Raw genomic sequence first — 27443 nt, forward strand, 5'->3', positions numbered from 1 at the left:
ACTGCTGGTTGGGTCCCTCTAGGAGAGAGAAGGAGGAGGTGTCACTGCTGGTTGGGTCCCTCTAGGAGAGAGAAGGAGGGGGTGTCACTGCTGGTTGGGTCCCTCTAGCAGCGTAGTCTGATCTCCCCTGACCTTCAACAGAAGCTTCAAAGAATTAAATCATGGGGAGCAAAAATCCAGATATTACTTGTGGATGAAAAAAAGGGAGATCACCCTACGTGACTGGACTGACAATCGTAGTGCAGTAGTTGTAATCTTTTACTTGAGTATGCCATCCAGTTCTGGTCACCAGTCCTCAGGAAGGATGTGCTGGAACTGGAGAGAGTCTAGAGAAAGGACAACAAAGCTAATAAGGGGGCTGTAGGACCTCAGTTAAGGGTCTGGAGGACCTCAGTTATGGAGGATGGAGGACCTTAGTTATGGGGAATGGAGGATCCTAGTTATGGGAATGGAGGACCTCAGTTAGGGGGGGATGGAGGATCTCAGTTATGGGGGTGAAGGATCTCAGTTATGGAGGACCTCAGTTATGGAGGACCTCAATTATGGGGGCATAGAGGATCTCAGTTATAGAGGATCAAGGACCTTAGTTATGGGTCTGGAGGACCTCACTTATGGGGGATGGAGAATCTCTCAGTTATGGCAGATTGATGATCTCAGTTCTAAGGGATAGAGGATCTCAGTTATAGAGGACCTCAGTTGTGGGCGGGATTGAGGATTTCAGTTATGGAGGATGAAGGACCTTAGTTATGGGGCTGGAGAACCTCACTTATGGGGGATGGAGAATCTGTTATGGAGGATCTCAGTTGGGGGATGGAGGACCTCAGTTTTGAGGGATGGAGGATCTTCTTTATGGAAGTCCTCAGTTAAGGGAGATGGATGATCTCAGTTACAGGGGATAGAGGATCTTAGTTATGGAGGACCTCAGTTATGGGGGATTGAGGATCTCAGTTGTGGAAGATGAAGTTGGAGGTAATATTATCTGCTTCTATAGGCCAACATCCCTAAGGTATATGAAAACAATGTTTCCCCCTACAAATGGGATTTTGAAGGCACAGGAGCATCACAAAAATTGATCTAAAGTATAAAGTTTTAATTGTATCAAAATATAAAAAGTTTTGTATATATGAAGAGTAAAAAACAAAACTGGATTAGCAAGGTATAAAAAACAGATTATCACACCACGTGGAACGTGGCAAAAAAGCATGTAATAATGTAACCAAAATAGGTTACAAAAGACGTATTGCGCAAGTGAGTAAAAAAAGTCACCAACATACAAGCGCACTTTTTTTTTAAAAAATACACTTTTTTGAAAGTGCAGAGACCACTTCTATCTGAAAGCGGACCGCCCGCTGACGAAGAGGAAACCGGGGTTATGGCAGCTGGCTGCTGCCATAACAACGATATTTCCCTTCAAAGTACCGCCGTGGACGGTCCGCAAGTGGTTAAAAACATCGGACTGTCCTCTTTGAGATAAAAGTGGTCTCAGCGGCGGATTTGCCGCAAGATCTTTTTTATCGGGGTTGGGAGAGGGCCATACTCCCGCCATGCTCCGGTCGCCACCGCCGCTTACCAGAGCTGTCAGTAGCGGCGGAGACGATCGCGTCCTCTTCCCTGTGAGGCTAGATGCCGAGTGAGGGAAATATGGCCCCCACTTGGCTCCGTAGCATTGGATGGCCGAAGCGACGTCAAACATAACTGCCGTCCAATGCTCTTAAAGGGGAAAAAAAATATTTTTGTAAAAAAAAATAAAAGAAAATAACGTTTATTTTTATTTATTTTTTATTGCATTTTAGTGTAAATTTGAGATCCCACCGAACTCGCTTGCAGAAGTGAACACATATATGTAAGTCGCGCCCGCATATGAAAACGATGCTTAAACCACACATGTGAGGTATTGCCGCGATCGTTAGAGCGAGAGCAATAATTCTAGCACTAGACCTCCTCTGTAACTCTAAACTGGTAACCTGTAGACATTTTTAAACGTCGCCAATGGAGATTTTTAAGTGCCAAAGTTTGTCGCTATTCCACGTGCGGGCGCAAATTTTGAAGCGTGACGTGTTAGGTATCAATTTACTCGGCGTAACATTATTTTTTACAATATAGAAAAAATTGGGCTAAGTTTACTGTTGTCTTATTTTTTAATTAGAAAAAAGTGTATTTTTTTCCCAAAAAATTGCGCTTGTAAGACGGCTGCGCAAATACAGTGGGACATAAAGTATTGCAACAACCGCCATTTTATTCTCTAGGGTGTCTGAAAAAAATATATATAATAATTGGGGGTTCTAAGTAATTTTCTAGCAAAAAAAATTATTTTAACTAGGGATGAGCTTCATGTTCGAGTCGAACGCATGTTCGACTCGAACATCGTGTGTTCGGTCGTTCGCCAAATTATGAAAATTATGGGTCGTTTGCGCCAAATTTGAGTGGCGCGTCACGGCCCATAATTCACTGCGGCATCGCAGTGCATTGCTGGCTGATGATTGGCCAAGCATACACTATGACCCGCATGCTTGCCCAATCACAGCTCTGTGTGTACAGAGAGCCGTAATTGGCCAAAGCCAACAAGGCTTTGGCCAATTATGGCTCAGGGGGTTAAGTACACGCCCCACACTATATAAGGCCGCCTGCACGTCGGCCCTGTGTAGTGCGTTGCTGGCGTTATAGAGAGATAGATATAGAGAGAGAGTGTGTCATTTCATTTACTTTGGGCAGGCAGTTTTTTCAGTTAGATAGATCTCACTGCAGACCGTTCCTGCTGTACTGTTTCTATTTCTAATATACTTCAGGCAGCCAGTTGATTCAGTTAGCTGCAGTGTATTTCATATATATATATATATATATATATATATATATATATATACAGGCTTGTGTATGTATATATATAGTCTAGCCAAGCCTATACCTGACAGTAGGCCATTCCTGGAATGCGTGTTCAAAGACACTTTCAGGCAGGTGACTCAGTGAGCTGCAGTTCATTTAATATACTGTGTGTATATATATATATATATATATATATATATATACACAGGCTTGTATATATATATATATATATATATATATATATATATATATATATATATATACACATATAGTCTAGCCAAGCCTATACCTGACTGTAGGCCATTCCTGGTGTACTGTTTTTAGTAAACTTCAGGCGTTGTTTTGCTAATCTAATTGTACAGTATGTCTGGAAGGCCACCAAGGAGAGGCAGACGCTCATAGGCCTCTAAAAGAGGGCAAGCAGGCTCTGTGTCTACAGCCAACAGTGCTGGTCGTGAACACGGTGCATCCTCAGCACGTGGCCGTGGGGCACGCTTGTCCTCTTTTTCGGCAGCTGGCCGTGTTGAGCCACAACATGCAGAAGAGTAGAGGTAGAGTGGATGACCAAGCCGTCCTCATCCTCTGTCACCCAGGCTCAGGGTAGTTTGCCTGCCAATGCAGCTGCCAAAGCGGCCTCTTCCATCGGCTCAATGTCATCAGTCACTCTTTCCCTAGCCCCACCATCATGCCCTGAGGAGTCCCCCGAACTGTTCGACCACAGTGTAGGCTACATGCTGCTGGAGGATGTGCAGCATTTTGAAGGCTCTGATGAGGGTACCCAGGTTGAGGATAAAGGCAGTAACATGAGCCCAGAGAGAGGGGGTGCCCAAGAAGGACAAGAAACTGGCAGTCATGTTCCCCCAGCTGCAGCATACTGCCAGGTTTGCTCCAGTGGGGGGGAGGAAGGGGATGATGAGGTCACTGACTCTACGTGGGTGCCAAATAGAAGAGAGGAGGAGAAGGAGGCACATCTCCAACGAGGCAGGATGCCCTCCAGGCGGCCAGCTTAAGGGCAGGCAACAGACTGCATCACAATGCAGAGCTATTGATGGGTGCTGCTCACTCCGCACGTTTTTCCAAAAGTTCTTTGGTGTGGGCCTTTTTTGAGACGTGCAGCAGATTGCACCGTTGCTGTTTGCAACATATGTCTGAAGCGTATCAAGTGTGGCCAAAACAGCAGCCGCTTGGGCACCACATTCTTCACCAGACGTATGTCGAGCTCCCATGCAGTCCGTTGGCAACAGTACTTAAAAGACCCACACCAAAGAACAAGGCGGACCTCTCCTTGCTCATCATCAGCTGGGATCTCCAACCACACTATACCTTCAGTCCTCTCAGAGACCTGCACTGAGATTAATGAAGGTGTAGAATTAGGTGTCCCAAGCACTTGCAGGCAATCTGCTAGCGGTACACCAACATCCGATTGTAGCAGGCAAATTTCCCTACCCCAGTTGCTAAACCGGAGAAAGAAAAAATTCGGTCCCAGCCATCCACATGCTCAGCGGCTGAATGCTAGTTTGGCTAAATTGCTAGCACTCCAACTGCTGCCTTTTCAGCTGGTAGACTCTGCCCCCTTTCGAGAATTTTTGGAATGTGCGGTACCTCAGTGGCAGGTTCCCAAATGCCAATTTTTTTCTTGGAAGGCCATTCCGGCTCTCTACCGACATGTGGAAGGCAATGTCTTGGCCTCGTTGGACAGGGCGGTCAGCGGTAAGGTGCATATTACCGCTGACTCATGGTCCAGCAGGGACGTTACCTTTCTTTCAACGGCGCACTGGGTAACCCTGCTGGCAGCTGGGAATGATGCAGGACAGGGTGCAGTATTGTTGGAGCTTGTTCCGCCAGCACGCCTCCAAAATGCTGGTAGTGGTGATTCTGCCACACCTCTCTCCTCCACCCCTCCTCTTCTTCTTCCTCTATGGCCTCTTCCTGTGCAAATTTTGTCCTCAGAACCAGCAGTGCTCCGTAGGTGTTCTAGGGGCTACGCAAGCACTCAGGCAAAAAGATGCCATGCGGTGCTTGAGTTGGGCCTCTTTCACACGGGGCAGATCAGTCATGATCCGCCCCGTGAACATCCGCTTGCTCAGCGGGGATAGCTCCGCCGATCCCCGCTGAGCAGGAAGATGACAGGTGCATCGCTGCACACTGTGCAGCGACGGACCTGTCAGAGCGCCGCTCTCCCCTATGGGGGGATCGGATGATGACGGTCCGTAGTGTCCGTCGTCATCCGATCCGATCCGAAAACGGAGGAAAAAGTAGGTTTTTCCTCCGTTACACTTTTCGGATCGGAGCGGGTCGGATGTCAGCGGACATGTCACCGCTGACATCCGACGCTCCATAGGGATGACTGTATGTCCGTTTTTCATCCGAAAACGGATGGATGAAAAACGGACATACGGATCATCCGTGTGAAAGAGGCCTTGGTCTATTTAGGGCACAGGAGCCACACTGGGGCAGAGGTTCTGTCAGCTCTGCAGGGGCAGGTTCAGAGGTGGTTGACGCCACGCCAGCTTCAGCCTCCACCCTCCATCAGGGACACTTCACCTATGTTCCCTGTTTGGCTCACATCCTTAATTTGGTGGTGCAGCAGTTCTTGTGCAGGTACTAGGGCTTACAGGATCTCTTGAGGCAGGCCAGGAAAGTCTGTGGGCATTTCCGCCGGTCATATAATGCCAGTGCTCTGCTGGCTGACCTCCAAAAGGAATGTAACCTGCCCAAGAACCGCCTCATCTGTGACATGCCCACCAGGTGGAACTCAATGTTGGCAATGCTGCAGCGGCTGCACACGCAGCAGAGGGCCATCAATGACTACCTGTGCGAGTATGGCACCAGGACAGGGTCAGGGGAGCTTGTTTTTTTTTCGCTACGCCAGTGGCTCATGATCAAGAATGCATGCACTGTGCTGTCACCATTTGAGGAGGCCACGAGGATGGTGAGCAGTGACAGTGCATGCATTAGTGATACTGTCCCTCTTGTCTACCTGTTGGAGCACACGCTGCGTGGAATAATGGACAGGGCACTTGAGGCAGAACAGAGGGAGGAATGGGGGACTTCCTTACCTCTCAAGGCCCCCTTTATCCAGACAGTATTCCTGCAGGCCCGCCTATCACACAGGAAGAGAAAGATTGTGTCAGCATGGAGGTGGAGCCTAGCACTCAGCAGCAGTCTTCAAGGGATCGTTTTCAGGCCACAAAACCCATGGACTTGTACGTGGCTGGCATGAGGTGGCTGCGGATCAGGTTGTCCTTAGTGACCCAGAGGACTCTGGACCGAATGCCTCAGCAAACCTACGCTGCATGGCCTCCCTGATCCTGCAAAGCCTGCGAAAGGACCCTCGGATTCGTGGTATCAAGGAGAGGGATCAGTAATGGCTGGCAACCCTTCTTAATCCACGTTACAAGGGTAAGGTGGGGGAACTTATCCAGCCATCGCAGAGGGAGCAGAAGATGAAACATCTTCAGGAGAGCTTGCAGAAAGGTTTGTGCAATGCGTTTCCAGACCCTGGGAGGTTACAATTTCCTGGTCCTCCTGGACAACGTGTTGCTGAGGCTTCGGACAGTCACAGAAGGAGTGGTGGAGAAGGTGGCCTTCTGAATGATGCGTTCAGACAATTTTTTAGTCCACAGCCCCAAGGTCTGATCGGTTCCAGCAACCATCGCCAGCGTCTGTTGTACATGGTGCTGGAATACCTAGGGGCAAGATCAGACTTGGAGACCTTTCCAACCAAAAATCTACTGGGTTACTGGGTCTTGAGGATGGATCACTGGCCAGAGCTTGCACAGTTTGCAATTGAGCTACTGGCCTGTCCTGCATCCAGCGTTCTTTCGGAACGTACATTCAGTGCCGCTGGAGGCTTTGTAACCGATCACAGAGTGTGCCTGTCCACCGACTCGGTTGATCGTCTCACCTTCATAAAAATGAATCAGTCTTGGATCACCAGCTACCAAGCACCTGATGCTGATGTAACCGAATAATTTTTTTATGAATGTGAGATCCATTGAAGACTGCCTATGCTGAGTGACTATACTGTTATGCTGAGTGACTATCCTATTCCTCCTCAATGTTCATGTTGATAGCTTCTAAGAACATTTTTGGTTCTGGGCACCACCACCAGTGGCTAAGACCCAATTTTTCTGCCCCTGTTTAACAGGGGCATGTAATTACAATTTTTGATCAAATATTTAACAGCAGGGCTCGTTCCTGTGCTCAACAAGAGTATCTGTGAGGGGTTGCAGTGTTGTGGCACCACCACCACTGCCTAAGACCCAATTTTTCTGCCCCTGTTTAACAGGGGCGTGTAATTACAATTTCTGATCTACTATTTCACAGCAGGGCCTGTTCCTGCGCCCACCAAGAGTAACTGTGAGGGCTTACAGTGTTGTCACACCACCAAAGGCCCAATTTTTCTGCCCCTTTTCAACAGGGGCATGTAATTACAATTCTGGATATAATATTTCACAGCAGGGCCCATTCCTGCGGTCAACAAGAGTATCTGTGAGGGGTTGCAGTGTTGTGGCACCACCACCACTGCCTAAGGCTCAATTGTTCTGCCCCTGTTTAACAGGGGCTTGTCATTACAATTTTTGATCTAATATTTCACAGCAGTGCCTGTTCCTGCGCTCAACAAAAGTATGTGTGAGGCTTTACAGTGTTGTTAAATGAAAGTGATCTCGCGCATTAAAATCTATTCACACATAATGCAATATTGCAAAAAAATGGCCGCTACAACACTTCTGGTTTAACCATATAAAAAAATACCTCTCTGACCAATCCCGTTCCCCAGATGAAGTCACGAGCCGTGATGTAATGCGTAGGGAGTGGCGGAGAGCAGACGTAAACCGGAAGTCACGTAGGGAAGCGCTCTAAACGCCGTTCCATCTGTACTTGCTCGTTTTTAATGTAAGAGACCACCCTGAAGCCCTTAGATAAAACTTTATTTTACTCACCCAACATACTACACTATTGGAGGCTTTCTTTTCTCCCTCTCTCTCCCACCGGGCCGTTTGTGCCTTGGTGGAACATACTTTAACAGGCAAGTGAACTGCATTAAGAGCGGAGAGGAAAGGAACAAAGCCGTGATGAATGGATGAGAACGTTTTGGGCATAACTGTGATGCGATATACAGATCCAGAAAGAGATACCTAATAATGATGCCTGTTTAAATTTTCATTAAGGTGAGAGTTCGGAGAGCCTAATGTTATCTGGAAACTTTCCACGAGGACCTTTATGAACTTTGGCCAACCTATGCATTTATTTCAACACTAAGTCACTTTATGAAGTTTTACGGCCAGGATAGAGCCTTTCACCTGTTCACTTTATGAACTTGTACCCCCACTGCACAGATATAGAGCACTTCATACTCTGATATTTCTTTTTTTATTGATTATTGTGATATTTCACTTTTTTATTTTATTCACTTGATTATTATTATGAATTTTATCTTTTTTGCAATATTGCATTACGTGTGAATAGATTTTAATGCGCGAGATCACTTTCATTTAACATTTTCATTGAAGTGTAGTGTGAACACTTTTAGATTTTGCTGCTATCTTTTTCAGACATCACCACACATACATATTTTCAGGGGCATGTAATTACAATGCTTGATATAATATTTCACAGCAGGGTGCGTTCCAGCGTCCAGCAAGAGTAATGCCCCGTACACACGGTCGGATTTTCCGACGGAAAATGTGTGATAGGACCTTGTTGTCGGAAATTCCGACCGTGTGTGGGCTCCATCACACATTTTCCATCGGATTTTCCGACACACAAAGTTTGAGAGCAGGATATCAAATTTTCCGACAACAAAATCCGTTGTCGGAAATTCCGATCGTGTGTACACAAATCCGACGGACAAAGTGCCACGCATGCTCAGAATAAATAAAGAGATGAAAGCTATTGGCCACTGCCCCGTTTATAGTCCCAATGTACGTGTTTTACGTCACCGCGTTCAGAACGATCGGATTTTCCGACAACTTTGTGTGACCGTGTGTATGCAAGACAAGTTTGAGCCAACATCGTAAAAAATCCTAGGATTTTGTTGTCGGAATGTCCGAACAAAGTCCGACCGTGTGTACGGGGCATAACTGTGAGAGCTTACAGTGTTCTGGTACCACCAACACCTAAAGCCCAATTTTCTGCAGAGTGTATAGGGCAGGCCGTATAGTATAAACAGGAGGTCCCCTGTTTTCAAAAATCAGACTTACAAACGGAAGGAGACAACAGGAAGTGAGATGAAATCTACCCCTAGGAAGGGAAATTCTCTCCTGTAAGAGTTAATATGGGAAAAAGGTGTCTCCTCTCCACTGATTTATCACCAATCCTTGTTTCCCTTAAAAACCCAAAATTTTCAAAATCCAATTGTCATTGGGACAGAAAGTGAGGTGAAATCTTCTGAAGAGGAGCACAGACAGCAAATCAAATGTTTCAGGGGTGATAACCATTCCATTTGTTTTCTAAAAAGCTTTAAAATAGATTTTTGGCTGGAGCTACACTTACAAAATGTACCTGTTCCAAATGACAAACAGATTCTACATAAGAACAAACCTACAATCCCTGTCTTGTTTGCACCATCTGTATACTGCTGTTCAGAGTATATAGGGCCTGGGGGCCCCACACCTTTCCTTATTTTAATTTGGTTGCGGAGTTCCCCTTAATATCCATACAAGACCCAAAGGGCCTGGCAATGGACTGGGGGGTACCCATGCCGTTTCTCTCACTGATTTTCATCCATAGTGCCAGGACCCGACATTATATTAAAGCCTCAAGCTGTTTTAAATGACTTTTATTCCTTTAGAAATGTCATTTTGTGCAGGGACTGTTCTAAGCACGGGAAACACGCGCCACTTTACAGGCATACTATAGACACCCCCCAGGTACGATATTTAAAGGAATATTTCACTTTTTTTTTTTTTCACTTTAAGCATCATTAAAATCACTGCTCCCGAAAAAACGGCCGTTTTTAAAACTTTCTTTTCCATTGATACATGTCCCCTGGGGCAGGACCCGGGTCCCCAAACCCTTTTTAGGACAATAACTTGCATATTAGCCTTTAAAATTCACACTTTTGATTTCTCATGTTCGAGTCCCATAGACTTTAACGGTGTTTGAATGTTCGCGCAACCTTCGGTCTGTTCACATGTTCTGGATGCGAACCGAATGGGGGGGATCGGCCCATCCCTACTTAAGTGGTTAATAGTAAAAAGGCAAGGTCAGAGCATATTGGCCCCATAAAAGATGATCAGGGGAATAGGTCATAAGTGACACGGAAAAGGAAACTGTATTACATACATTCTTCTAATTTTTTACGAATAAAAAAGAGGGGTAAAAAGGCAAGTAAGTAATGTTAAAAATGGTATGTTGAATGTACCAATGCTCAAAAACGACTTAAACAACGTAATGTGAATCAAACTTAATGTGAATTACAAGGGCTGGATGGCTTACACCCGAGAGGTCTCAAAGAGCTTAGCCATGTTATAGCCAGACCTTGTTTATAATTTTTAGGGGAAGCGTACTGACTGGAATGGCACTAGTTGATTGGTGAAAAAGCAATTGTGGTATCAATATTGAACATAAGGGCCAAGATACATACATGGAGACTACAGACCAGTCAGCCTAACATCAATAGTATGTAAACTATTGGAGGGAATGATAAAAAGACCATATCCAAGAATTTTCTGATGAAAATAGTACCATTATTAGTAGCCAAGCTATTAACATTCTATGAGAAGGTAAGCTGTAATCTGGATAGATGAAGGCCTGTGGGCAGAGTGGATCTACATTTAGCTAAAAAATTTGTCACGAAACCCCATAAACGCTTAAATTACAAATTGAGATATTTTGAAATTGATGACATGGTACTTACCTGGATAGAAAACTGGTTACGGGAGCGTGACCTGGATAGAAAACTGGTTACAGGAGCGTGTCCAGAGTAATGATTAATGGCATATTTTCTGAATGGTCTGGAGTTGTGAGCGATGTCTCCAGGGCTCCGTCCTGGGACCAATTCTGTTTAACTTGGTGGTTATAAACAATATAGAGGTTGGAATAAATAGTTCTATATCGGTGTTTGCTGATCATACAAAACTGAGCAGGGTAATAAGCTCACAACAGCATATAACAACTCTACAAGAAGACCTTGATAAAATAAAGGGGTGCACAGCTATATAACAGAAAATGTAAAGTAATGCACTTGGGAGCTAAAAATACAAACAGAGGTTACTGGCTAGGGGGAGAACCTCTGGGGGAATCAAGGATGGAAAAGGATGTGTGGGTCCTCATAGATGACAGACTCAGCAATAGTGTGCAACATTAAGCTGCAGCATGCAAGGCCAGCAGACTATTAGCATGCATTAAAAAGCTAAGGAGCCTGAAGGACCTCAGTTATGGTATGGGGGGCTGGAGGACCTCAGTTATGGAGGATGGACGACCTTGGTTAAGGGGAATGGAAGACCTCAGTTATGGAGGACCTTAGTTATGGGGGCTGGAGGACCTGAGCTAGGGGGTATGGAGGATCTCAGTTATGGAGGACTTTAGTTATGGGGATGGGGGATCTTAGTTATGGGGGACCTCAGTTATAGAGGACCTTAGTTATGGGGGCTGGAGGACCCAAGTTAGGGGGTATGGAGGATCTCAGTTATGGGGGGTGGAGGACCTTAGTTATGGTGTATGGAGGACCTAAGTTATGGGGGATGGAGGATCTCAGTTATTGAGGACTTTAGTTATGGGGATGGAGGATCTTAGTTATGGAGTACCTCAGTTATGGGGGATGGAGGATCTCAGTTATGGTGGACCTCAGTTATGGGGGGGGATGGAGAACCTCAGTTATGAGGAACGACTAAAAACATTAAACTTACCGGTATTCTTCCTGGAGTGGAGAAGATTAGGATGGAAGATGATATACTGTATATTTATAAATATATATACAAATCTTTGAATGGTGACTGTAGCAGTGGCAGGAAACGAATCTCAGGTCTCTAAAGAAGACACGCAGTCACACAATGAAGTTGGACGAGAAGCTTTTTAATCTTAGACGGCGTAAGGGGCACTTTACTGTTAGAGCGGTAAGGATGTGGAATTCCACATTCCAATAGCCAAAGGATTGTCAAATAAATGGCATGGGGTGCTGGGCACAGCCCTGGGGGTCATGTAATAAAGCAAAAAAAGGTTTAAAAACTTCCAATTGTCTGGGAGCAGTGAGTTTAGTAATGATTAAAGTGAAGCAATAAAAATGCAACATTCCGTTACCCTGCCCCTGCTTGTGAAGTGGCTTATTCTGTACGACATTTACAAAGAGAAAAGTATTCACACCAAGAGAAGTTTCTCTGGGCTGCGGTTCCTCTGAGCTCCACAAGGTGGTGATCTCACTTCTGCTCAGGAAATCTCTATGGAAGACAGGAAGTTGTCAGGTACAGATGGGAAGTGATGTCGGTTACAAACAGGAATTTCCGTGTTCGACTATTTACAGAGAAGACATTGCTAGAACTGGCAGCAGAGGAGGTAATAAGAACGTATTTTATCATAGCTCTCATCACTGTCCAGTATTAGGAACCATATTGTTCTGTACCGCTTTGCCCTTTAATTGTCCCTCTTTTCAGTCTGATGTACACACAGACAAATCAATATACTATTTATCTGCCCAAAGTGATTCTATCGCTCTCAGATTTCAGATGGTTTCCCATATTGAAGTGAAAACACTGGTATAAAAGAAAAGTAACGGTGAAATAAAACATAAGTGGGTTTAACTGATCACATTGTCACTTTAAACCCAAATAACGTCAAACCCAAATAAAAGTTTTCCCTGTAAAGGTAAATTATTACCTCTCTGAACGGAGCTCTGATGCCGGCTGAAGTCTTCTTCAGGAACCGACATCACCAGATTGTGCTGATCCCCTGGTCCTCTATATCTGTTGTCCCTCCTGCTGATCTCCTCATCACTACAGGACATAGTACAGGACAGGGTATGTGGCACGGTACATGGACAAAGTACGGGAACACAGAGCTCCACTGCCTGCTGAAATCTTCAGAAACCTAAGCGAATGGGAAGTGACGATCTCCTGGTCCTCCATAGAACTCTGAGGTTCCTCCTGCTGATCTCCTCATCACTACAAGACATAGTACAGGACAGGGTATGTGACACGGTACATGGACAAAGTACGGGAACACGGAGCTCCACTGTGCTGAAGTCTTCAGAAACCTAAGTGAATGGGAAGTGAAGATCCCCTGGTCCTCCATAGAACTCTGAGGTTCCTCCTGCTGATCTCCTCATCACTACAGGACATAGTACAGGACAGGGTATGTGACACAGTACATGGACAAAGTACGGGAATACAGAGCTCCACTCCCTGTTGAAGTCTTCTTCAGAAACCTACACGAATGGGAAGTGACGATCTCCTGGTCCTCCATAGAACTCTGAGGTTCCTCCTCATCACTGCAGGACATGGTACAAGGACACAGCAGTGACATGAAGTAAATGGAAAAACTACCATGGGAGACCAGGAGATGGATTTTTTGGTTTCTGAAAGTTTCATCTGGCGTTTACCCTATTCTCAGCATCAGAGTTGTGTATGGTGGCACAGGTAGAGAAAATGTAAAAACCTTTACAGGGAATAATTTTATTTGAGATTTGGGCTTTAAGTCATTTATGGTTTGTGTATGGGGGGGTGTGGCCCCTAAGTTAATATTTGGTGCTAAAAATGTCTTTTACCATCTCAGTAAGGAATCTTTCTTTACCATCTCAGAGGAATGTTTCTTATGTACACCCAGTAACCCCCCTGTCATGTCCGTCCTCTTCCTCCATAGTCACTGTGATGTCTTTTATCTCCAGCAGATGATGATACACACATATATAGTGTGGGAACCTAGAGATTATTCCCCACTTACGGAGCCAGAAAAAATGATCTCCATTTTGGAGAAGTGCAGAGAATAGGGTAATTTATGTAGACATAAAGGCCAAAGGGCAAGAGACTCCCAAACCGCCAAAACACAGGAAACAGTAAACTGAATGTCACTCGTATTATCCCCCCCCCCCTTCCCCAATACACCCCCATCCTAATATTGTACATACAGTCCAGTCCAGATAATTCTCTGTTCTCAATTATTGGTTTACAGGAAACTGGTAAAGATTACAATGATGATGGAGGAGAACTGGAGTCACATGACTGAGAAGATACTAAACCTCACCCTGGAGATCATCTACCTGCTGACCGGAGAGGTGAGGAGGATTCTGGGAGGTCACATGACATCACTCTTATCTCTATTAATAAAACACAGACCTGACCGGAGAGGTGAGGAGGATTCTGGGAGTCTAACATGATATTCCTATTGGTTCTCCAATACAGAGATTTCCTCTTGTGAAGTCAGGTGATCATATGACCATCACAGTGCCTCCATGTGACTCCCTAAAACCTGAGAGACACAACATGGAGAAGATTCTAGAAGTCACCAAGAAGATGATGGAGCTGCTGACAGGAGAGGTGAGGAGGATTCTGGGAATTCTGGGACATTATCCAGTAACAGACAAGGGATGTGTCTGGATGGTGACTGTATCATTGTGTGTGTCAGGTTCCTATAAGGTGTCAGGATGTCACTGTCTATTTCTCCATGGAGAAGTGGAGGTATTTAGAAGGACACAAGGACCTCTACAAGGACTTCATGATGGACAACCAGCCGCCCCTCACATCACCGGGTAAGAGGAGACTTTATTGTAAAGGAGAGAGCAGTACGGAGGGTCCACCTAGATCTCCCATCATCCGATAAACACATAGAAACAATGTATTCAGTCAGTGTGTGTGTTTCCTACAGATGGATCCAGTAATGGGAACCCACCAGAGAGATGTCCCCGTCCTCTGTATTCCCGGGATTCCACACAGGAAGATCACACCATCCCTCACCATCATCAGGTAGATGAGGAACAATCGCTAGTAGTTTTGATTGATACACAAGCATGTTTGTTAGATTAAATGTCCTTTTATATGTTCAGAATGGAAACCTCTGGGATTATAATATTGTTGTTAAAGAAGAGTATGAAGAGGAGGATAAGGAGTATGGGGTGATGAAGGAACATTCTGATGGACACAAGGAGCTCTACAAGGACATTATGATGGAGCCACCTAATACCAGGAACCCACCAGAGAGATGTCCCCGTCCTCTGTATTCCACACAGGAAGATCACACCATCCCTCACCATCATCAGGTAGGTGGAGTTGAGGGTCGGGAACATAAAGTGATTGAACACTCTGACATGTGGAGACGATGTGTGGACTCTACAAGATGATATTTTCTATGTGATCTCACATCATAAATACTTCTATGTTACAGATGATTTTTTCTGTCATTCTGTTGGTTTAGGGTGAAGATCTGATGAACATAAAAGTTGAGGGTGAAGTAGAAGAGACGTATGTGAGGGATGATCAGCGATATACGGAGGAGGCTGGAATGACGAGGACATTCATAGAGGAGGACACTCCTACAGAGATCAGCACAGGTGACCCATAATATATTCTTCTCTTATTTCTGCTCTGTTACTGCACACTGATTGGTCCAGAGTAGGGCGGGAGCTGAGTGATATCAACTAAATATGGAACATCCACAGAGAACATCTGCTCACTCATATCTACCTGATCCAGATGGAATCTTGATGGAAGTGAACTAACCCTCTCATATCTATTGATGATGTTTTTATATTTTTCCAGGACACGCCATGGAGAAACCCTCAAAGGATCGTCTCACTTTATCTCTGGGTTGTAAAATGGAAGATGAGGACATCACAGGAGATTGTGGAGGAGAAAAGACAATGATCTCCACTATGGATGGTGGACTTCACAGTGTGGATAGACCATGGAATCCCTCTGACTCTGAGCAACCTCCTACTGTGAGGGATGGTGCCGGGATTCAGGGGGAGAAGGAATGTTCCTGTCCTCAATGTGGGAAATGTTTTAGCTCTGAGCTCATTCTTTCTGTATGTCAGAGATATCACGTTGGGGAGAAGCTTCATTCTTGTTCTGAGTGCGGGAAAGGTTTTCTTCGTAAATCAGATCTCAAAATACATTACAGATGTCACACGGGGGAAAAGCCGTATTCCTGTACTGAGTGCGGGAAAAGTTTTTCACAGAAGGCCCATCTTTCCAGACATCAAAGATTACACACCGGCGAAAAGCCGTATACATGTTCTGAGTGTGGAAAAGACTTTCTTTGTAAATCAAAACTGGGTATACATTACAGATCTCACACGGGGGAGAAGCCGTATCCCTGCCCTGAGTGTGGGAAATGTTTTAGACTGGGATCACACCTTGTTATACATCAAAGATCTCACACGGGGGTGAAACCATATTCCTGCCCTGATTGCGGGAAATGTTTTCCACAGAAGTCCCATCTTTACAGACATCTTAAAACCCACACAACCCTCGAGGTGAATTAGTGTCCTAAGTGCAGGAAATATTTTTCATGGAGGTCTCGTCTTACCAAACATCAGAGAACCCACACCACCCTTGAGGTGTATTATGCAGCGTACACACAAGTGTACTTTTTGTCCGGCATACAATCCAATCATGTGTGGGCTTCATTGGACCTTCAGCTGACTTTTCCAGTCAAAAATCTGACGGACTTTAGATTTTAAACATGCTTCAAATCTTTCCGACGGACTCGAGTCCAGTCGAAAAATCCGCTCGTCTGTATGCTAGTCCGATGGACGAAAACCCACGCTAGGGCAGCTATCAACTTCCTTATTTTAGTCCGGTGTGCGTCATCACGTACGAATCGGACATCGGACTTTGGTGTGATCGTGTGTAGGCAAGTCCGTTCGTTCAAAAGTCCGTCGGAAGTCTGACGAAGGTCCGCCGGATTGGCCGTCGGACTTTTGATGCCAAAAAGTCCGCTCGTGTGTACGCGGCCTTAGTGTCCTGAGTGCGGGAAATGTCTTCTATATGGATCATATTTTGCCGTACATCAGAGATCTCACGCTGGGAAGAAGCCCACCTTGATATACACCTCAGAAAACACGTGGCTGAGCGCTCCTCTGATCTTTATCATGGAAGAGACACTTTATAAGGAAATCAGAGATCACTAAAGACTTCAAAGTTCTGTCTGACCTCCTCTGCTAGGAGAGAGAAGGATGGGGTGTCACTGCTGGTTGGGTCCCTCTAGGAGAGAGAAGGAGGGGGTGTCACTGCTGGTTGGGTCCCTCTAGGAGAGAGAAGGAGGGGGTGTCACTGCTGGTTGGGTCCCTCTAGGAGAGAGAAGGAGGGGGTGTCCCTGCTGGTTGGGTCCCTCTAGGAGAGAGAAGGAGGGGGTATCACTGCTGGTTGGGTCCCTCTAGGAGAGAGAAGGAGGGGGTGTCACTGCTGGTTGGGTCCCTCTAGGAGAGAGAAGGAGGGGGTGTCACTGCTGGTTGGGTCCCCCTAGGAGAGAGAAGGAGGGGGTGTCACTGCTGGTTGGGTCCCTCTAGGAGAGAGAAGGAGGGGGTGTCACTGCTGGTTGGGTCCCTCTAGGGGAGAGAAGGAGGGGGTGTCACTGCTGGTTGGGTCCCTCTAGAAGAGAGAAGGAGGGGGTGTCACTGCTGGTTGGGTCCCACTAGGAGAGAGAAGTAGGGGGTGTCACTGCTGGTTGGGTCTCTCTAGCTGTGTAGCCTGCTCTTCAACAGAAGCCTCAAAGGAAGACATCATGGTGAGAGAGGAGCTAGATATTGCTGGTGTATGAAGAGAACGGGAGACCAGACTACATGACTTGGAAAATAGGACATTTTCAGATGTATGTTTTATATTTACTTTTTTTTGTATGAAAATACATTCTTGATATTCTTTGTAAGTTGATTGATAAAAGTCTTCCTTCAGATTTGTATTTGCCCACCCTGTACTGTGCCCTTCTCCCCCCTGTACTGTGCCCTCTTGTCAACCCTGTACTGTACCCTCCTGCCCCCATCCTGTGCCCTCCTGCCCACCCTGTACTGTACCCTTCTGTCACCCCATACTGTGCCCTCCTATCCACCCTGTACTGTGCCCTCTTGCCTACCTGTACTGTGCTCTCCTTCCCCTATGTACTGTGCCCTCCTGCCCCCATACTGTGCCCTCCCACCAACCCTGTACTGTGCCCTCCTGCCCCCTCTGTACTGTATCCTCCTGTCCACCATGTACTGTGCCCTCCTGCCCAACCCTGTACTTTTGCCACCTGCCCGCCGTATTGTGCCTTCCTGCCCACCCTGTACCATGCCTTCCTGTTCATCCTGTACTGTAACATGATTTCATTTAATGTTAGCTGTAAGCAACAAACACATACGGGAAAGATAAAAACACTTAACTTTAAGAGAGCAAATTTTCCAAGGATGAGGGCTGCTCTCCAGGACTTAGACTGGGAGGGAATATTGGCATCAATGGACACAGAACAGAAATGGGAATTCTTCAAAGTGACTGTATGCAAACTCACTGCAAAGTTTATTCCCATAGGCAATACGTTTAAAAGGCTAAAAGTAAAAACTATGTGGCTCACAGCCAAAGTTAAAATAGCTATAAATATTAAGAAAAGAGCTTGTAAAAAAATCTAAAAACGAAGGAACACTATCATCGTTTAAATCTTACAAAGAATATAACAGAATATGTAAAAAGTAAATCAAGGACGCATAAATTCAAAACGAACGACAGATTGCAAATGATAGTAGGACAAACCCCCAAAAACTCTTCAAATATATTAAAGAGTTGTAGGGTTGTAGACCCTCGGGGTTTTTCACCTCAATGCAATCTATGCATTGAGATGAAAAACCTTTTGTGATTCACCAGCCCCCCCAGAGCCCCCCTTTTACTTACCTGAGCCCGATCGTTCCTGCGCTGGGTACGAGCACACCGGCTCCAGCCGGTGTCTTGGGTCCTGGTTGGATAGATTGATAGCAGCGCAGCCATTGGCTCCCGCTGCTGTAAATCAAATCCAATGATATGGGAGCCGAGGGCAGAGCCGAGTCATGCTGTCTGTGTCAATGGATGCAGCAGCAGGACAAGGGAGCATGGCCATGTGGGTGCCCCCGAGGGAGAGCGCTTCTCCGACGGGGCACTCGTGAAGAGAGGACCCCAGAACAGGAGCATCGGGGGCCAATCTGTGCAAAACCAACTGCACAGAGGAGGTAAGTATGACATGTTTTATTTTTTTTCTTTAACTTTAGTTATGCTTTAGTAGTAAAAAAGTTCAGGTCTGCGCATGTAGGCCCTTTACAAAATAATCTGGAGTGGGTGACTGGGGACAAAGAGAAGGAAAATTTATAAAATACTTTTTTCAGCTCTGTGTATACAAAGGAGCATGGGGGAGCTCATGTCCATAATGGGGGTGGTAGTGACACAACCCCAAATGATCCACAATGGCTCAAAAGTGATATGGTCCAGAAATTTTAAGACAAAATAAAGGTGGATAAAGCACCTGGACCAGATGGCATCCACCCACGGATCCTAAAAGAACTGAGCTCTGTCATTGTTTCTAATATTTAGGGACTCATTAATGACTGGAATGGTACCACTGGATTGGCGCAAGGCCAATGTAATGCCCATATTTAAAAAAGGGACCAAAGTCTTTACCAAGTAACTGTAGACCCGTTAGTTTAACTTCTATAGTCGGGGAGATACTGGAGAGTTTAATAAAAGACCACATAGACGAGTTCTTCTTGGAAAAAATAGCATGGATTCATGAAAGACAGAAGTTGTCAAACAAATCTGAATTTTTTTATGAGGAGGTAAGTAAAACCTTGGACAGAGGGGTGGCTGTGGGCATGGTATACTTGTGTAACTCCCTGGGGTTTAGTCAGGGATCTCCACACACATTTACTAGCCAGGAGTAGTTACCCTGGTCAATTGGTAGAGATTCATTGGGTTTGGCCTTGTTGCACTTTTTTCTTCTACCGCTAGGTGGCCGAATACTTGGTGGTACTAGATACGAGAAGGGCAACCCAAGGTCAGGTTATGGGTATATGGGGTATCTCAGCCAATGGGCAGGGGTTTTCTTGGATCCCTTGGCCTGCTGGGAGAACCTATATATTTGGGTGAGGTCAGGTGATCTATGTTCTTCGCCACCTGGACGTCTGTCTGGGTGGACGTGTGTCGTACGCCCCGGGCTGCTAGGCCAGAGATTGGGCCTATCCCGGGAGCATCTGGCTGCTAGGCTGTGTGAGGGCCTATCCAGAAGTAAGAGAGCAGCGCAGGGTTGGGATTGCGGCTTGCAGTCCAACCAGAAGTGACGGTTCTGCCGGCCGGAGAACCTGTCAGTGGTCGGAGATAGAAGGGAAGCTGTCACCACAAAGGGACCAATCGCCTTTACCAGGGACCACAGAAAGAACCGGGATCTGTGTGTTTACACACACAGATCCCGGTTCTCGCTCTGTCACAAGTGATCGGGAGTGATCGCGCCCACCGGGCACTCGCATCAGCTTTGGGCACACACTGCGGGCGCGTGTGCCTATAGTGGCCAAAAGGCGAAGCGATGTAAGGTAACGTCGTTTTGCCCAGCTGTGCCATTCTGCCGGCTGGTCGGCAAGCGGGTAAGGTCATCACAGAGGACCAAGGGGCATTCCTTACGTCTAGAGGAACATACATAATATAACTGGGTACTGACATTTATAGGTAAAGTTGATCCAGGGAAAATCTGATTGCCTCTCGGGGGATCAGGAAGGATTTTTTTCCCCTGCTGTAGCAAATTGGATCATGCTTTTCTGGGGTTTTTCACCATCCTCTGGATCAACTGTGGGTATAGAATTGTGTATATGGGATTGTATTTTTTTTTTTTAGTTGAACTAGATGGACTTGTGCCTTTTTTCAACCTGACTAACTATATACTATATTACTGTGCCCCCCCCGCCCGCCATACTGTGCCCTCCTGCCCATCCTGTACTGTGCCTTCCTGCCCCCCATACTGTGCTCTGCTGCCCCCCATACTGTGCCCTCCTGCCCCTCATACTGTGCCCTCATGCCCAACACTGTACTGTGCCCTCATGCCCGTCCTGTACTGTACCCTCCTGCCACCCCATACTGTGCCCTCCTACCCACCCTGTATTGTGCTCTCCTGCCCTTCATACTGTGCCCTCCTGCCTCCTGTACTGTGCCCTCCTGCCACCCCATACTGTGCCCTCCTGCCCATCCTGTACTATGTCCTCCTGCCCGCTGTACTGTGCCCTCCTGCCCATCCTGTACTATGCCCTCCTGCCCGCTGTACTGTGCCCCTGCCCATCCTGTGCTGTGCCCTCCTGCCCATCCAGTACTGTGCCCCCCTGCCCATCCTGTACTATGCCCTCCTGCCCGCTGTACTGTGCCCCACTGCCCATCCTGTGCTGTGCCCTCCTGCCCATCCTGTGCTGTGCCCTCCTGCCCACCTTGTACTGTGCCCTCCTGCTCACCTTGTACTGTGCCCTCCTGCCCATCCTGTACTGTGCCCCCCCTGCCCATCCTGTGCTGTGCCCTCCCGCCCATCCTGTGCTGTGCCCCCCTGCCCATCCTGTACTATGCCCTCCTGCCCACCGTACTGTGCCCTCCTGCCCATCCTGTGCTGTGCCCTCCTGCCCATCCTGTACTGTGCCCCCCTGCCCATCCTGTGCTGTGCCCTCCTGCCCATCCTGTACTGTGCCCCCCTGCCCATCCTGTGCTGTGCCCTCCTGCCCATCCTGTGCTGTGCCCTCCTGCCCATCCTGTGCTGTGCCCTCCTGCCCATCCTGTGCTGTGCCCTCTTGCTCACCTTGTACTGTGCCCTCCTGCCCATCCTGTACTGTGCCCTACAGGGCGTTAATTTAAGATAACTCTCTAGTCATGTTTATTTGTTGTTTCTAATCAGACAAAAAGCCACATCCAATGCATAGTATAATTTAGCCACACTGACCTTTTTTGCCGCAACGCAGAATCTGACTTCCTAGTAGGGGTCCCTGTGCATTACTTTGCCCAGGGGCCCATGTTGCTAATAAGATGGCACTGAGTATGGTCACCTGCTGACTTGGCAACATCCACGGGCAGTTTAACTTCCAAACGTGGAACTTCCGCTTTAAGCACTCCTCGCCCCCTGACTTGCCACATTTGTCTTTTTTTTTTTGAGGGGGGGGGGTGTGTACCTTAATTTTAGTGGGACTTCCTGTCCCACTTCCTTCTTTCCTCTTTTTGGCCGCCTAGGCGACTCCTCCTTTCACCCTGGGCGGCCCCTCCCTGCCAACGATCTTCTGGGGCACAACACAGGTCCCAGAAGATTGGCTGGCCAACAGCAGAGCGCAGCGTGACTCACGCATGCGCAGCGTGACTGGCGCATGCGCAGTTGCGCGCCCGGCCGTGAAAGCGCAAGCTTTCACGGCCGGGTGCCCACAGTTGCTATGATGGCATCAAGGAAAGGAAGGGGAGAGGAGCGAGGCTCCGGGCGCCCGCATGCTTTTTGTAGCAGCTGACTTTTAATAAACAAAAATATGGGTGGAACTCCACTTTAATAAGACGCTGAAGCAATTTTAACTTAGATAACTGCAGTACAGAGGATGTTTTCCAGTCTTCTGTAAGTGAAAAAGAACACGACTTCCCAAGTCCTATCTCAGGGATCACAGATGAAACTGGGAGGGTATGGCTAGGAATGAAGGGACTAGCACTAAACGGGAGAGGGGGGACAGAAGACAATACCAAATCACAGCAGTAGATATGTTGTAGTGGTCCAAAACCAGCACTAGATGTCAGCATACATCAAACAATAGAAACCTGAAGTATTTCAATGCAACACAGGAAAAAATATACATAAGTGCGACAGAAAATCTGATAAGCATGCTTGATGCATAATGTCTTCCCTTTACAAATTTCGTCAACTTTACACAACCATAGGGAAGTTGAAGAAAGAGTATCCTGCCATTGCAAGGGGATGCAGGATTTACCTGCATTCAAGAGATGACGAAGAATGGAATTTAAGTCAAGTTTTAGTAGGGATCGAGGAATGATGCATTAAAAAAAAAACCTGGATCATCCAGCAGGGTAATATCCATACATCCATACATTTCTTGTACTTTACTCCAGAAAGGAGTCAATTTTTGGACAGGACTTGGGCTCTCTAAGTGGAGAAGTGAGCCTTTTTCCAAATTGCTGATCCAGCTATTGTCAGGGATATCGGGATGAAAGGAAAATGTAGAGTGGAAGGGGTTCTGCAGCACCTAGAAAAAAAAAATTGTACCTAGTTCCCTGAAATCTAGAACATATGGAAGACCTTAAGGAGCAATGGAGATTCTTTTGCCTTTATAAGGGGAAAAAGTGACCTGAAAACCTCATTTCCATTGAGAAAGAAAAGAAGTCTGATATGGTTCCTGAATTTGGCAGGCATTCAAAATGGGTTAGTGGTTTAAGGATTTGGGAGATGGTGGGGAGGACAAAAGTGTCTGAGCTAAGAGGCTTTCCAGAACGTTAATTTGAAAGGACCTGTGTATGGAGAAAGGAAGGCCATAGTCCATTAATGAGGAAAGAGGAGGCCTGGACAACGTTTTCAAGATGTAGAATGGTCCACCAGAGGAGCCAGGTGAGAATGCTGGAATGCCTATTATATAAAGAGAGGAGAGTTTACGTAGGATAATATGTCAAAGGGACTGTGAGCAGCTCCGAATGGTAGGAACAATCAATTGTGTGGTCAGAGGTGAGATGGCAGAAAGGATGAACATTGTCCATTGTCCAGTGAGGAAATGGGAGGCCTGGTAGATGTCCTCAAGTAAGATATGGAATGGTCCACCAATGGAACCAGGCAAGAATGCTGGATTTCCCAGTATAGGAAAGAGAGGAGCGTTTACCGAGGATAATTTGTATTTCAAAAGGGACCGTGAGCAACTCCGAAGGGTAGGACTGATCAATGGGTGCAATAAGAGGTGAGGTGGCAGAGAGGGTGAAAATTGTCCAATGAGGAAATGGGAGGCCTGTTAGATGTTATCCTCAAGTAAGATGTCGAATGGTCGACCAATGGAACCAGGCAAGAATGCTGGTTTGCCCAGAATAGGACAGAGAGGAGAGTTTACCAAGGATAATTTTTATTTCAAGAGCGACTATGAGCAACTCCGAATGGTTGGGCCGATCAACGGGTGAAATAGGAGGTGAGGTGGCACAGAGGATGAACGTTGTCCATTGTCCAATGAGGAAATGGGAGGCCTAGTAGATGTTCTCCTCAAGTCCACCAGCGGACCCAGGTGAGAATTCTGGATTGCTCAGTATAGGAAAGAGAGGAGAGTTTACCAAAGGAGAATTTGTATATCAAAGGAGCAACTCAGAATGGTAGGACTGATCAACGGGTGCGATCGGAGGTGAGGTGGCAGAGAGGATTACCAATGTCAAATGAGGAAATGGGAGGATGGTAGATGTTTTCATCAAATAAGATGTGGAGTGGTCCAACAGAGGAACCAGGCAAGAATGTTGGATTGCCCGGTATAGGAAAGAGAGAAGAGTTTACCGAGGATAACTTGTATTTCAAAAGGGGCTGTGAGCAGCTCTGAATAGTAAGACCAATCAACGGGTGCATTTAGAGGTTATGTGGCAGAGAGGATGAACACCAAGGGAGGTGGAAAAGTGAGAAGGCTTGTTCCAGAACAAACCATCTCTTCGTGTCTCTGTGTCCGCTCCAGTCAAATAGTCTCAACAGGTGAAAGGCTCTGTGGGGCTTCAGGAAATCATGGTAGTTAGTTAGCAGTTGATACTAGAGTCTAGGATGCTTATTTGTCGGAAGGAATTAGGAAAACAAAGAAATGACTGATTCAAGAAAAGCAGTCGGAATGTGAATGGGTAGGGTTGACAATAGCTATAAAAATTTGGGAAGTATAGACACCTTGAAAATATTGCAATAACAGAAACCAAGAGAACCAGTCTTTGTCCCATGTCTGGAGAAGGGTACATGTCTTCTGGACACATGCTGAGAAGTACAGAGATAAAGTATCTTTTAGATCAGCAGGTATGAGAGCACCTAGATACTTGATAGACTCGGACGACCAAGGCGAAGCTCCACCTGTCTGCCTCCTCCCCCCTCTTCACTGCCACATTTGGCACCTTTTGAGGGGGGGAGTGGGTACCTGATTTTGACAGGTACCCGCTCCCACTTCAGGCTCAGTTTGCCACGGGGGGGCGGGGGGCGCCTGGAGCTCCTCTTTAAAGGAGCTTTGGAGGGTGCACACCAGAGTTGGGGGTAAGTCAACTCCTATCGCTTCTGATTTTAGAATCCTCCTAGACAGAGTTGGCTGCCAGGGCACATTTGCCCTAGTTGACCAATTCGTTGACTAATCGGGGCTGCTCAGGGTTTCACATGCTGCTGCTCCTGTTGTCCTCCTGTGCATTAAAGCGGGGGTCCGGCGACTAGACATATGCAGGATGAAAAAATTCGTTTAGTTTAGTTTCGTTTCGATTCGTTATTTAACTTAATTTGTTTAGTTAAATTCGTTGCATTCATTACATTCGTTTTCGGAATTCGTTTCGTTTCGTATTCGAATTCGAAAAAATTCGACCGCATTCGAAAAAATTCGACCGCATTCGAAAAAATTCGACCGTATTCGAAAAAAACTATCAAATTCGAAAAAATTCTAACACATTCGAAAAAAACTGTCAAATTCGAAAAAATTCCACCACATTCGAAAAAAACTATCAAATTCGAAAAAATTCTACCACATTCTAAAAAAACTGTCAAATTCGAAAAATTTCTACCACATTCGAAAAAAACTATCAAATTCGAAAAAATTCTTACTACATTTGAAAAAACTATCAAATTCGAAAAAATTCTACCACATTCGAAAAAAACTGTCAAATTCGAAAAATTTCTACCACATTCAAAAAAAACTATCAAATTCGAAAAAATTCTTACTACATTTGAAAAAACTATCAAATTCGAAAAAATTCTACCACATTCGAAAAAAACTGTCAAATTCGAAAAAATTCTTACTACATTTGAAAAAACTATCAAATTCGAAAAAATTCTACCACATTCGAAAAAAACTGTCAAATTCGAAAAATTTCTACCATATTCGAAAAAAACTATCAAATTCGAAAAAATTCTTACTACATTTGAAAAAACTATCAAATTCGAAAAAATTCTACCACATTCGAAAAAAACTATCAAATTCGAAAAAAACAATAACTGAATTTGAAAAAGTAAACTATATATAACCATTTTGCGAAATTTGAAATTCGTATAGAATGAAATCGAATTCCAATAGAAAAGATTAGGATAGAATAGAAAGTATAAAAGAATAGCATCATGTTTTCGAATTCGATTCGAATATGTTTTCGAATTCGATTCGAATTCGTTCGTTTTTTTTTCGGATTCGTTTAAATTCTTTACTTTTGTCATTCGGAAATTCGGATGCATCCGAATTTCCGAATAATGAAAAATTCGTCCGAATTTCGATTTGGAACGAAACGAAATGCACATGCCTACCGGCGACCAATCTTTTTTTTTTTTTTTTTTAGGTCATTGAGACACTTTGCTAACCCCAAAATAATACTAACAGTTTGTGTGTAATGTTTCCGCCTCTGTCTGTTTTCGTACTGAAGAATAACTTAAAAAATGTGATGCTGGCTGTTTCCATCTTGCTTGTGGGCATGTGAAGCCTACAAGCATTGATTTCCTGGATGCGGTGAATGCTGTTCATTCACAGCTTGTTCACACGCATGATCATTGTTTCCGCACTGAATCTTGGGAAGCCTGACACTAAGCTCCCAGGAGACAGTGCGGCGCCGGAGAAAGGCAATAAACACGCCTACTCCCATGGGAGGAGAGACAGGAAGTGCCACAATAAAGTACAATATAAAGGTAATTACAGCGATAAAAAATTTTTTCGTGCGGCATTTGAACATCTATGCAATTAACTGAAGGGGGTAAGATTAAGTTAAAAATTTGAGTGGAACCCCGCTTTAAGATAAAAAAAAACCTTCTGCCTTTACAACCACTCTAATTTGGCACCTTGTGTTTCAGTACAGATAAAACATAGGAAAGGAGTCACGGTTCTTTGAGAGCAGAAGCTCGGAGGAGCCCACACTTGTTGCAAGTTGTACTACAAGCACGGTGACATGGAACAAGGGAGGAGTTGGCTGTGTAGAAGTAAAGAGAAAAAAGTTGGTTATGCAGTGATAGAAAAGTTGAGTGTGGAGGATTTATGATGCAGAGAGAGAGAGAAAGGGGGAGAGAGAGAGAAGGGGCAGAGAGGGGAGGGGAGAGAGAGGGCTACGAGAGAGAGAGGAGTACGAGAGAGGGGGGAGAGAGAGAGGGGTACGAGAGAGGGGGGAGAGAGAGAGGGGGGAAAGAGAAAGGGGGGTGAGAGAGAGAGAGAGGGGTACGAGAGAGAGAGGGGGAAGAGAGAGAGAGAGAAAGGGGGAGAGAGAGGGGGGCAGAGAGGGGAGGGGAGAGAGAGAGAGGGGGATTGAGAGATGGAGAATGGGGGGAGAGAGAGAGGGAGAGAGAAGGAAAGGGGAGAGAAAGGGGTACGAGAGAGAGAGGGGGGAGGGAGAGTGGGGGCAAGAGAGAGATGTGAGAGAGGGGGAAGGGAGAGAGAGGGGAGGGGAAGAGAGAGAGGGGGAGAGGAGAGAGAGGGGGGAGAGGAAGAGAGAGGGAGGCAGAGGGAGAGAGAGGGGGGAGAGATGGAGAGGGAGAGAGAAATAGAGAGAGAGGGGGGAGGGAGGGAGAGAGAGAGGGGG

The 27443-nt window shown here is 46.0% G+C and overlaps 1 protein-coding gene and 1 pseudogene across 1 annotated transcript in view; one reads left to right on the plus strand and one right to left on the minus strand.

The window, feature by feature from the left end:
* The window catches only part of LOC141104954 (gastrula zinc finger protein XlCGF53.1-like), a 255234-nt gene that overhangs the window by 103180 nt on the left and 124611 nt on the right, over window positions 1-27443 (minus strand). The window lies entirely within an intron of this gene.
* Window positions 14163-27443, plus strand: part of LOC141106799 (uncharacterized) — a 262881-nt pseudogene continuing 249600 nt past the window's right edge.

This window comes from Aquarana catesbeiana, linkage group LG08 (genome assembly GCF_042186555.1).
Source record: "Aquarana catesbeiana isolate 2022-GZ linkage group LG08, ASM4218655v1, whole genome shotgun sequence".
Classification (NCBI taxonomy): Eukaryota; Metazoa; Chordata; class Amphibia; order Anura; family Ranidae; genus Aquarana; species Aquarana catesbeiana.